Source organism: Humulus lupulus, chromosome X (assembly GCF_963169125.1).
Source record: "Humulus lupulus chromosome X, drHumLupu1.1, whole genome shotgun sequence".
NCBI classification, from domain to species: Eukaryota; Viridiplantae; Streptophyta; class Magnoliopsida; order Rosales; family Cannabaceae; genus Humulus; species Humulus lupulus.
The window spans coordinates 267,184,731-267,198,256 of NC_084802.1; the positions used below are offsets into that span (position 1 = coordinate 267,184,731).

The 13,526-nt window shown below is 42.0% G+C and overlaps 1 non-coding gene across 1 annotated transcript; it reads right to left on the minus strand.

Moving 5' to 3' along the window:
- Positions 1-9,073: 9,073 nt before the first annotated feature.
- Positions 9,074-9,180, minus strand: LOC133807577 (small nucleolar RNA R71). The gene has a single exon (XR_009879482.1). It is a non-coding gene; the product is annotated as a small nucleolar RNA R71 (small nucleolar RNA).
- Between the last annotated feature and the right edge of the window lie 4,346 nt (positions 9,181-13,526).

Consider the following 13,526-nt stretch of genomic DNA (forward strand, 5'->3'; position numbering starts at 1 on the left):
CATGTGAGTCCATATTTCTTTATATAGGGGTGTGATGGTAATTTGACCCGTTGAGGGTAAATTGATTATTTATTCACATGTTGGTGATATAATTTGAGACCACATTATAATGTGGGTTTGTTCGAGCTATTTGGCATGAGACGATCAAGGAATGTTAAATATCGGTTTGGTCATAACGGGCTTAAGCTCGGGGCTCGGGGTGAGCCTCGGGGTGCTTTTAATGGTTAGAGTGTTACCGGGTATTAAAGGGTAACGGGATGTGAAATAATGGTGTTTGAGAATATTGAGATTAGCGGGAATTGGGAAGCGTTAATTATCATTGACGGTGTAGGTGGAAAATGTCAAAAATGCCCTTGAGTTGGTTTTAGAAGCTTTATTATACCTAGGGGTATAATGGTCATTTGTGTTTAGGATATATATGATGTATGGATGGCTGTGAAATAGAACCCAAAACAGAGTTTGCTTCATCTTCTCCTTCCCGTACATTCATCTCCATAGTTCTCTTCTTTGGAATTTTGAGCTTAAGTGTGGAGCTAAGCTAGGAAATCAAGGGGCTAAGGTTGTGGTTTTGGTTCAGCCATTGGAGAGGGTTCAATACTAAGTTTGAGGTAAGCTTTGATCATAACTTTTCTGATTTTGCCCTGTTTTAAATATAAGTTTCAGTTTGTGTCTTTATGGAGGATTGTTGGAATTTATGGAGGTTTTAAGGGGTTTCCTTGAGTTATGATGAGGGAGAGTTTTGAGTGTTGTTCAGGGGTTTTAATGGGTGTTTAAGAGAGGTTTGGGTGGTGTTTAAGTTGGGTTTGAAGGGTTGGTTCTAAGTGAAATCGTAGAGGAAGGAAAATAGGGGTTTGGCTAAAAAGGGCGTTGCGCCGCGGCATGGCCAGGGTGTGCCGCGGCCCTTGGTGAAATCTGAGTTTGGGCGCCTCTGTTTGAGGGGCGGGCCGCGGCATGGCCAAGGAGGGCCGCGGCCCTTAAGGCATTTTTGGCCAAAGAGAGTGTTTTGGCTCGGGGATGCAAGCCTAAGGCCTCGGGATTGAACCTACTACCCGGTTGAGTAGTGTTTGAGGTCCCGGAAGTTAGGTTTTGGTTTGGGAACCTTTTATTATTCATTTTGTTGATGGAATCCCATGATTTGGTTATGACCAGGTAACCGCTAAAGGACCAAAAATTCGATCGTTCTCAGGGTTGTTCTTTTATTCGTTCTTGCTCGAACCAGAGGTAAGAAAACTGCACCCTAAGTGTGACATGCGTGGATATTCCTGAGGCATGTTGAATGTGAGAATATGGACATGGATTATATATGGAATGCTTAGCATATGTTGCTCATTTGTGCATGGCACTGACTTATTAGTCAGGTTTGACAAGGGTGCTAGTATCACTGTGAGGCTGTGACTTATTAGTCAGGTTCGGCAGTGGTATTGGGCATCGGTCACGATGAGCTGACTTATTAGTCAGGACGGCTTTGGCGTGTGTCACGCAAGTCAGTAAGATTGGATCAAATCAATTATCAGCATTGAATGGCTCAAAGTGCATTAATGCCAGACCGACCCCGGGGGTCGATGAATGAAATAAGCGCTTGGAGGCTAGTGGCTTACTCAGCAGCCACTCTCCCACTTGAATTAGTGACTTGCTTGTCAGTCACTCAGTGTGGTTTGTCAGGATCTCATGTGGTGTCTGCTCATTTGTTTAAAAGCTTTATGCTCAGTGTGATTATAACGATAATCATTTGATAATGTTATATAAAGTGTTATGTTTTCTTGCTGGGCCTTGGCTCATGGGTGCTATGTAGTGCAGGTAAAGGGAAAGAAAAGCTCACCTAGCCTTGAGTGGAGAGCTGATGTGATGGTGTGTACACATGCAGCCGCTTGACTGCCACGGTCAAGGTGTTCTCAGAGGAACTAGGGGGTTTACCCTATTTTTGCCACTTAGGTCGGCGGGGTTGTAAATTTAAAACTGTAATGACCATTTTGTACTGAGAACCACTTGTAAATGTTTTGTTTAGCTCTGCAGAGCAGTTTGTAATAAAATCTCCATTTCCTTTTCATTGGTTTCATGCCTTAACCCGTTAATTACACTTAGAGCACGTTTTTGACCAAAGGACTCAGGTAGTGAGTCAAATTTCTGGTCCACCGTTCACCGTAACTGTTCTGGGGTAGCCAGGGCGTTAAAGTAGATCTAACTCGACGGGCAACATAGCCTCATACCCGCATGCTAAGGAAAACGGGGTATGACCTGTCGCTGTTCGGTGAGATGTTCTATACGACCAGAGTACTTCAGGCAGCTGTTCTGGCCATGCCCCTTTTGCGTCTTCAAGTCTTTTCTTCATGGTATCTTTGAGTGTTTTGTTCACTGCTTTGACTTGCCCATTTGCTTGTGGATGCACAACTGAAGAAAAGCTTTTGACGATTCCATGTCTCGCGCAGAAGTCTGTGAATAAGTCACTGTGAAACTGGGTGCCATTGTCTGAGACAATTTTTCGAGGCAAACCATATCGGCAAACAATGTTCTTGATGACGAAGTCAAGAACATTCTTGGTCGTTATGGTAGCGAGTGGCTCAGCTTCGACCCATTTGGTGAAGTAGTCGACTGCTACGACTGCGTATTTCACTCCACCCTTTCCCGTTGGCAGCGATCCAATCAAATCTATACCCCATACTACGAAAGGCCAATGACTCTGCATCTGCTTTAACTCATTGGGAGCTGCGCGTGGGATCTTGGAAAATCTCTAACACTTATCGCATCTTCGCACAAACTCCATTGAGTCTTCGTTCATAGTCGGCCAGAAATAGCCCTGCCTTAGAATCTGTTTTGCCAAACTTTGCCCCCCAGCGTGATCCCCGCAGAAGCCTTCATGTACCTCCTTCATCAGCTCTTTAGCCTTTTCTGGTGTAATACATCTGAGCAGTGGCATGGAATATCTTCTTCGGTAAAGAACACCATCGACCAATATATACCTAGCAGCCTGCCTTTGGAGGGTTCTGGATTTATTTTTATCCGCTAGTAGTACACCATTTGCGAGATACTCTAAGTATGGTGCCATCCATGTATCCTCCATCCGGATTTCCATATTAGTTTCATCTGCTCGTATGCTCGGCTCGCACAATCTTTCTACTGGCACAATATTCAAAGTGTCAGCGACTTTCGCGCTTGCGAGTTTGGCTAAGGCATCTGCGTTCGAATTCTGATCCCGAGGTATTTGCTGGAGGGTATACTTCTCAAATTGAGCCAATAGATCTTTAGTTTTATTTAAGTAGGCCACCATTTTGAGGCCCCGTGCTTGATATTCCCTTAAGACTTGATTCACTACCAGCTGTGAATCACTGTAAATATCCAGCACCTTTATACTCATGTCTTTTGCCAATCTTAACCCAGCGAGGAGTGCTTCATATTCGGCTACATTATTTGATGCAGTGAAGTCGAACCTAATAGCGCATGAAATTGATGCCCTTCTGGCGTTATCAATATCACTCCTGCTCCCGCGTGAGATTCGTTGGATGATCCATCCGTGAATAACTTCCATGAGGGAGATTCATCTTGGGGCTCAGGCGCTCTAGACTCTTCGCACTGCTCATTGTCTGGGAGCTCAGTGAACTCGGCAATAAGATCAGCCAAGACTTGTCCTTTTACTGCTGCTCGTGGTGAATATGTAATATCGAACTGCCCGAGTTCGACTGCCCATTTTAATAAATGTCCAGCCGCCTCTGGTTTTTGCAGGACTTGCCGAAGGGGCTGGTCAGTTAAGACTGTAATGGGATGGGCTTGGAAGTAAGGACGTAACTTCCTCGAGGCCAAGATTAAGCAATGGGTTAATCTTTCGATTGGAGGATACCTCAACTCTGCTCTGATTAGCCTCTTGCTTACATAGTAAACCGCCTTTTGTACGCCTTCTTCTTCTTGTACTAGTACCGCACTAGCAGCAACTTCGGTGATCGCCAGGTAGATGAACAAAGTTTCTCCTTCGATAGGCTTTGATAAAATAGGAAGCTGCGCCATATGGGCCTTTAAGGCCTGGAAAGCCTGCTCGCAGTCTCCGGTCCATTTGTCCGTTGACTTGGAAATGAATCTACTCAGTGCAGCAATTCTTCCAGTTAAACTTTGCACATCCTTGATCTTTTATGGCGATTTCATGTCGATCAGGGCTCTTATCTTGTTCGGGTTGGCCTCGATTCCTCTTGAATTAACAATGAACCCCAAGAATTTCCCTGATCCGACTCTGAAGGAACATTTGAGAGGATATAATTTCATTTGGTATTTGTTCAGAACGTTGAAACACTCTTGTAAATCCTTCACATGTCCTTCTACTTTTTTCGACTTTACCAGCATGTCGTCTACGTACACCTCCATGTTTACTCCTATCAATTCCTTAAACATGTGGTTAACCAATTGCTGGTAAGTCGCACCTGTGTTTTTCAGTCCGAAGGGCATTACTTCATAACAGTATAACCCTGTATTGGCCTAAAAACTGGTGTGATCCTCTTCAGAGGGATGCATACTAATCTGATTGTATCCTGAGTACGCATCCATGAAGGAGAGGATCTCATGTCCTGCAATTGCATCGACCAGCTGGTCGATCCTTGGGAGTGGGAAGCAATCCTTTGGGCAGGTTTTATTGAGGTCTGTGAAATCCACACAGGTTCGCCATTTTCCGTTAGGCTTGGGAACTAGTACTGGATTAGAGACCCACGATGGATAAAACGCCACCCTGATGAACCCATTCTCCTTTAATCTTTCAACTTCTTCTTTTAAGGCTTTCAATCTTTCCTTATCGAGCAGCCTTCTTTTTTGTTGCACGGGTGGAAAACTTTTGTCTACGTTCAGGACATGGCTGATAACTGCAGGATCTATCCCATCCATGTCTTTGTGTGACCAGGCAAAGACTTCCTGGTTCTTTCGCAAAAATTCCACCAGTGCGTGCTTTGTAGTTGCTTCTAATTTTTTCCTGACCTTTACAACTCTGGTCGGGTCTTTTTCGTCAAGTTGGAACTCTTCCAGGTCCTCGACGGGTCCAACATTTTCCTCAAAATCCCCAAAGCGAGGATCTAAATCCCTATCCTCACTTTGGGCAACACACTATTTAGTGACTCCATCACCGGATTGGGCTTGTGTATCAATAGCCATCTGCAACCTATCTGTGGGAGTGCTCTTCGACGTTCCCTTCTTCGCCTTTGTGACTGAGGCGTTGTAGCACTCCCTCGCTTCTCTTTCATTTCCCAACACGCGTCCTACCCCTGCGTCTGTCGGGAATTTCATGGCCAAGTGCCATACAGAGGTGACGGCCCGAAGATCAACCAGTATGGGCCTTCCAATGACAGCATTGTACGCCGAAGGACAATCGACTACTATAAAAGTAGTGAATAATGTCCTGGTAGCAGGCGCTGTACCTGCTGTGATTGGAAGTCTGATTGACCCTGCTGGGGCGAGTCCCTCGCCTGAGAAGCCGTAAATTGTTTGGTTGCAGGGCTCCAAGTCCTTGACGGACAATTTCATGTGTTCCAGTGAAGATTTGTACAGGATGTTCACTAAACTTCCTGTGTCAACTAGTACTCTTTTCACCATCATATTGGCGATTTGAACGTCCACGACCAACAGATCAGAATGTGGGAACCGGACATGCTGGGCGTCGCCATCAGAGAAGGTTATCTCACCATCCTCTGACTGAGCCTTCTTCGATGCCCTGTCCTCCACAGTCATCATCTCGATGTCCTAGTCGTGATGTAGGGTCCGAGCATATCGTTCCCTCGCCTTTCCACTGCTTCCCGCGAGGTGCGGGCCTCCACAGATGGTGAGTAAAGTGCCAGCTACAGGGTCAGGCTGCAAAGGTGGCGAGCATTAGCGTGTGGGCGCATGCTCGTTGCCACCTGGAGCCTCTCATTGGGAATTACCCGAGGCCCGTACATATCTTCTCAAGTGTCCTTGTCTAATAAGGAACTCGATTTCATCCTTTAGTTGGTTGCATTCATTGGTATCATGTCCGTAGTCATTATGGTAACGACATAACTTGGTAGTGTCTCTCTTCAAAATATCTTTTTAAATGGGAGCAGGTTTTTTATAAGGCACATTGGAACTCGTGGCCTGATACACCTCTCCCTGAAACTCAATAAGGGCAGTGTAGTTAGTGAACCGAGGTTCATAACGATTACCCTTGGCTCGTTTATTGTCAGAGGTGGAAGGCTCATTATGTGGCTGTTTCCCCCCATTCTTGCCATTGCCATTGCCGTTCCCGTTGCCTTTGCCGTTGGGTTTCGACCCATTGGCGGCTTTGGTGGGCTCGGCAGTCCCCTTATCTTTGCCTGTGGGCTTTCCTTCACTGGCTATGGCTTCTTCGAGCTTGATGTATCGATCAGCTCGATCTAAGAATTCCTGGGTAGTCCTGACCCCATGCTTTCTGAGGCTGTTCCAGAGAGGCGTGCGGCGCTTAACCCCTGCAGTTATGGCCATCATCTTGTCTTCGTCTCCCACTGTTTTCTCTCCAGCAGCTGCTCGCATAAAACGCTGGATGTAATCTTTCAGTAGTTCTCCGTCTTGCTGGTGTATTTCGACCAGCTGATTTGCCTCAGTTGGGTGCACACGACCCACATAGAATTGTCCGTAAAATTCCTTCACGAACATCTCCCAGGAATCTATACTTGCAGGAGGGAATTTGAAAAACCACTCCTGTGTAGCATCAGAAAGTGTTGCAGGGAAGATCCTGCACTGAGCATCTTCGGACACTTACGAATGTCCATTTGTATCTCAAATTTGTTGACATGAGATACTGGGTCACCATACCCGTCAAAATTCAGAAGCGCTGGCATCTTAAACTTGCTAGGAGTTTCTGCCATAGCTATCCTTTGAACAAAAGGAGTGCTCTTCCTCCTATCGTGATCGATATAAGACATTCTTCCCCCGAACAGTTGTTGCACTGCCTGGTTGAGGTCATTTATCTATGCTTACACGGCGCTAGGAATCGCTGGGGCCTCTGCTGCTGCTGGGGGAATGTACTCATTGTGCCGTTCCCTGCGATCGTTGAGTACATCTCTTAAATCCTCGTCTCTTCTTCGCTGCTCGCTAGCTCCGAGCCGGTTAAAGACGTTATTATGTCTGGGCTGCCCCCCAGCGTCACATCTTTCGGGTTGGTCATGTCTAGGTGGTAGGCTCCTGCCCCCACCTCTTTCTTCATTTCTTCGACCGGCATTTCCTCTGCCTGAGTCGGCCTCATTATAATCATGGCCATCTCTGAACCTTGACTGGCCGTGGTGGGATCGACTGTTCCCTTGGTTGCCTTCCCGGGCTGGAACCTCCCGAGTGTTAGAGGGTGGCCTGCGTTGGTCGGTAGGTGATTAGTGCTAAAAAATATCATTTTATTAATCTTAAAGTGTAAAATTAATTAAGTTTTAATTAATATTTTCATGGATTTATTGTCATATATTTTATATTTGAAAATATTAATTTTAATTTATTTTGTGTTTAATTTTCAGGAAATAAAATGATTTTTGACACAAAGAAAAAGAAAGAGGAAATAAATAATTAAAATTGAAGAAATCATGAAGAAAATGGCATTTTTGAAGATGGAATGGCCCAAAATTAAGCCCAAAACAGCCAAAGCCCAAGCAAAATTCTGCTCTCCCATGCTGCCACATGGCAGCTTGCCTAATGCACATGCCAATTGTTGTGGTAAGATGGTTGTTAGCACATATTTGCTTAGAAATTTGCCATGTTTAAGTAATTCATTCTTTTGTGTGAGAAGTGAGACTTGAGAAAACAACTTTTAAATTTTTATTGATTCTTAGAAATGGTTATAATTATTTGGACAAGGTATTGTGGTATGAATGGATGATGTTTTAGGGATAATATTTTCTATAGACAAATCTTATTAAAGAGCCTTTTATTATGTTGTTCATGAAAAAAAAAAAAAAAAAAAAAAAGAAAATAGAAAAGAAAAAAAAGAAGAAGAAGAAAAAAAAAAAAATAGCAAAAAGGAGAAAGACACAAGAACAATATTTCTATCATTTTCAATTATGTTGTCAATTTTTGGCGCCGTTGCCGGGGAGGTAATTCTACAATTAAAGGTTTGCCTAGTAAATTAATTTTTTTCTTTCAATATATATAAAAAAAAAATAAAAAAAAGTAGTGTAATTTTTAATTTCTCTTTTATTTTATTTTTCCTTAGTAGTTTTATTTATTTATTTTATTTATTCATTTTTTTTAATTTTAAGTTTAGAATTTTTATTTTAGATTTAGGTTTTTTCCGAAAAAAAAAAAAATCAAAAAAATCAAAAAAATCAAAAATAAAAATCAAACAAAGTATTGAGAACATTTGTGTAATCGTGGAAATTAGTAAAAACCAAACTTGTTCTGTCTTAGAAAAATTGGTTCTTAAATAAGGTCTGTGTTAGCGTTACCCTCCAATCTTTTCTAAGAACCTCGGGGAGTTCTAGAAAAGCTCTTGGGCCTAAAGTGGTACCTTGGCAGCCTTTCCAATTGGCCTGGGAACATTTTGGTGTATACTTATTACATTATTACATATTTGCGCTTATAATACTTACAAAATAAAAAAAATAAAAAAAAAAAATTTATGCCACGAAACAGAGACACACTAGGGAGATTTGTGAGACAACAAGTAGAAACTTTAGAAAACTCTCCTAGTTCGTCGTTTTCTTCCATTCGTTCAAACACTCCTGATTCACCGAGACTTCCTGAACCACCCACGATGGCTCATCAAGATGAAGTCCAACCAAGAACGCTACAGGAATATTTACATCCTACGCGTACAGCCACACCTTCGTGCATAATGTATCCCAACAATATGCCAAATTTCGATTTCAAACCCGGCATGATTAACCTCCTACCAACCTTCCATGGGTTGGAAAATGAGAGTCCGTACGTGCATATTCGGGAATTCGAAGAGGTGGTGGCTACATTCAACAACCGAGCTGATGTCACCAACATTGTGAGATTGAAATTCTTTCCTTTCTCACTTAAAGACAAAGCAAAAAGCTGGTTGTATTCCTTAAGGCCTAGATCTATCGGAACATGGGACGAAATGACAAAAGCATTCTTTTCCAAATATTTCCCGCCCCATAAGACTAGCAGCCTTAAGAGACAAATCTCTACCTTCATCCAGAAAGACCATGAAACTTTCCATCAGGTTTGGGAGAGGTTTAGAGATTTGATAAATCAATGCCCACATCATGGATACGAAAGCTGGCGTCTGATCAGCTATTTCTATGACGGTCTCACAACCGGACAAAGACAATTCGTACAAATGATGTGCAATGGCGAATTCCTTCAAAAAGATCCCGATGAAGCTTTCGAGTACCTCGACGATCTTGCTGAAAAATCCTACACATGGAATGGACCAAGTCCTATGGACAAGCCACGATCAACTGGAATCTACCAATTGAAGGAAGAGGATAACGTCAAAAGCCAAATTGAATCATTGAGACAACAATTCGAGGCTTTCAAATCTCAAGAAGGTAGAGGAATCCACATGGCTGCAAAAGTAGAGACACGAGATCCATGCTTCATCTGTGGAGGAACGGAACATCAACCGCAAGAGTGCCCAACTCTTAGTGAGTTAAGAGGAGGAAAAGAGGAACAATGCAATGCCTTAGGGGATTACAAGAAACCTTATAACCCTTTCTCAAACACTTACAATCCTGGTTGGCGCAACCATCCAAATTTCAGCTGGAAGGATTCGAACCAAGCATCTGGGAGCCAATGGAGGCCTGAGCAGCAACAACCACCAAAATCATACAACGCTCCTCAAAATATCATGCAGTCAAGTAATTCTCTTGAGAGTACTTTGCAAATGCTTGCACAAACTCAAATAGCCTCAACTCAAGAGCTCAAAGCTTGTTTCACACAAATGGTAGAGGAAATGAAAGACATGAAAGTCCAAATGACAAAGCTAAACACTACTTTGGCTATTCAAGAGCATGGGCAACTTCCCGCTCAACCTCTAATCCATCAAAAAGGGCAACACATGGCACAAACCTCCTCCTCTGCAGATACAAATTTCAAAGAGGTTAATGCCATCACTACTCGAAGTGGTCAAAGTACGGTTTCACCGTTAACAAAGACAACGAGTACGTCAATGCCCGCTCCAGATAATGATGTGCCAATAAACATTCCAGTAAAGGCACCCTTTCCTCAAGCTTTGAAATCCACTGGAAGGCATAAGTTTCATTCATGCAAACATATATATATTTTAATAAAATTGATTCATTATACTCAACTATAATTCTACACCATTAATTATAGTTGGAAAATATATATATTAAAGCTCACCTTAAAATATGTTCTTTAATTAAATTATACTAACTTCTAATTTTAAAACCTATCATATTATATACTTTAGAGCGACAAAATACCAATGGCAGAATGCAGTAAAAAGCATATAATATAACAAATATTCTAAATTAAATTAAAAACCTAAATTACATAAGAAGAGCATGACTAGACTTATGTAAAAGATAATAATAAATTTAGAACAAAAATTAGAAAAAAATAAATTTAATTGTAACAAATATATAGAAATGAAGAACAAAATAAAGAATCAATATATTAAAAATATAATATTAAACATGAACTCCACTCTAGCCTTTCCACAAGAAAATTTAGCCTAAAATAGGCATTGTTTTCACTCAAGAAAATGTAAAAGAAAAATAGGAAAAGTAAGTGTTTTTCTCTCCAATACTCTCTACTATTCCCTTGCACAATCTGATCTCATTTTTTTTTTTTGGACACAAGGGACAACATAATTGAAAATGATAGAAATATTGTTCTTGTGTCTTTCTCCTTTTTGCTATTTTTTTTTTTTCTTCTTCTTCTTTTTTTTCTTTTCTATTTTCTTTTTTTTTTTTTTTTTTTTTTTTCTTTTTTTTCTTCTTCCAAATTTCAGCTGGAAGGATTCGAACCAAGCATCTGGGAGCCAATGGAGGCCTGAGCAGCAACAACCACCAAAATCATACAACGCTCCTCAAAATATCATGCAGTCAAGTAATTCTCTTGAGAGTACTTTGCAAATGCTTGCACAAACTCAAATAGCCTCAACTCAAGAGCTCAAAGCTTGTTTCACACAAATGGTAGAGGAAATGAAAGACATGAAAGTCCAAATGACAAAGCTAAACACTACTTTGGCTATTCAAGAGCATGGGAAACTTCCCGCTCAACCTCTAATCCATCAAAAAGGGCAACACATGGCACAAACCTCCTCCTCTGCAGATACAAATTTCAAAGAGGTTAATGCCATCACTACTCGAAGTGGTCAAAGTACGGTTTCACCGTTAACAAAGACAACGAGTACGTCAATGCCCGCTCCAGATAATGATGTGCCAATAAACATTCCAGTAAAGGCACCCTTTCCTCAAGCTTTGAAATCCACTGGAAAGGTACTGGAAAATCATGGTGAAATCCTAGACCTTTTAACACAAGTGAAGATCAACTTGCCATTGTTGCATGTGATCAAACAAGTGCCGGCTTATGCCAAGGTTATCAAGGATTTATGCACCGTTAAAAGAAAGCATCATGTCAAGAAAACTGCATTCTTGGCAGAACAAGCTAGCGCGGTAATTGACTGCAAAACACCGCCTAAGTACAAAGATCCTGGTTGTCCCACCATCTCATGTCAAATAGGGGAACAGGAATTTGGTCAAGCCCTTCTAGACTTAGGAGCAAGTGTAAATCTCATGCCATATTCAATATACTTGCAATTAGGTCTAGGAGAACTCAAGCCCACATCTGTGGTGCTACAACTGGCTGATCGATCAGTTAAGAAACCTCGGGGAATAGTAGAAGACGTTCTGATTCAAATTGAAAAATTCTATTACCCTGTTGACTTTCTCATCTTGGACACTCAATCTGAAGTAAGTATAGAGTCCAAAATTCCCATCATTCTCGGTAGACCTTTCCTCGCAACAGCAAATGCACTCATTAACTGTAGGAATGGTCTCATGAAAATCTCTTTCGGGAACATGACTCTAGAAGTGAATGTTTTCCACATCGGCAAACAACCACCTGACAACGATGAGTGTTTCCAATCCTATCTCATCGATACACTTATTTCGGAAGAGGTCGAATCAAAATACACGTCTAATCATTTTAATCACCTCTTCCAAATTTCAGAAAGTTCTGAGCCTGATGAGTCGACAATCAACCCTGAAATCGTTAAACACTCACAGGCTAAAAGAACCATGTTTTGGAATCCAATCTTTGAGGAACTCCCTCAAGATCGAGAAACACCAAAACCATCTATTGAACAAGCTCCTCAACCAAAGTTGGCCCAACTTCCTGACGGTCTTAAGCATGTTTTCCTGGGAGCTGACAACACTTTTCCTGTCATAATATCCTCCAAGATCACTGCCACACAAGAGCTCCAACTCATCAATGTGTTGCAAGAACAAAGAGATGCATTAGGATGGACGATAGCTGACATCAAAGGTATTAGTCCATTAATTTGCTCCCATCACATTCAATTGGAAGACGGGGCTATACCACGTCGTGACCCGCAAAGAAGATTGAACCCAACGATGAAGGAAGTAGTAAAGACTGAAGTCTTGAAACTTCTGGATTCTGGCATAATCTATCCTGTTGCTGATAGTAAATGGGTCAGCCCAACTCAGGTTGTGCCCAAGAAATCTGGGGTAACAGTGGTACCAAATGAAAAAAGGGAACTTGTTCCTACCAAGGTCACAACTGGGTGGCGCATGTGCATTGATTATAGAAAATTAAATGCAGCCACCCGCAAAGACCATTTTCCACTTCCATTCATCGATCAAATATTGGAACGTGTGGCAGGTCATCCTTTCTATAGCTTTCTCGATGGTTATTCAGGGTATTACCAAATCGAGATTGCCTTAGAAGATCAGGATAAGACCACATTCACTTGTCCTTTTGGTACTTTTGCCTTCCGGCGTATGCCATTTGGCCTGTGCAATGCTCCAGCCACTTTCCAGCGATGCATGATGAGCATATTTAGTGATATGATCGAGAAATGTATGGAAGTATTCATGGATGATTTGACAGTATTTGGAGATTCCTTTGAATCAAGCCTTCTCAATTTGGAGTCTGTGCTTAAACGTTGCAAAGAGAAAGGCTTAGTACTCAACTGGGAAAAGTGTCATTTCATGGTGCCATCAGGCATAGTATTGGGGCATGTCGTGTCAGAACGAGGAATTGAGGTTGATCAATCAAATATTGAACTCATATCAAAGTTGCCCACCCCCAAGACTGTTAAAGACATTCGGTCTTTTCTTGGGCATGCAGGATTCTATAGGAGGTTCATACAAAACTTTTCGACAATTGCTCGCCCTTTGTCAAACCTCCTAGCAAAAGATGTTGTGTTCAGTTGGACACCTGAGTGTGAGGAATCTTTCCGAACACTCGTTGCAAAACTCACTTCCGCCCCTATCATTCAGCCACCAGATTGGAACTTACCGTTCGAAATCATGTGTGATGCTAGCAATTATGCTATAGGGGCTGTCTTAGGTCAAAGAAGGGAAGGGAAGCCCTTCGTTGTCTATTACGCAAGTAGAACTCTTAAC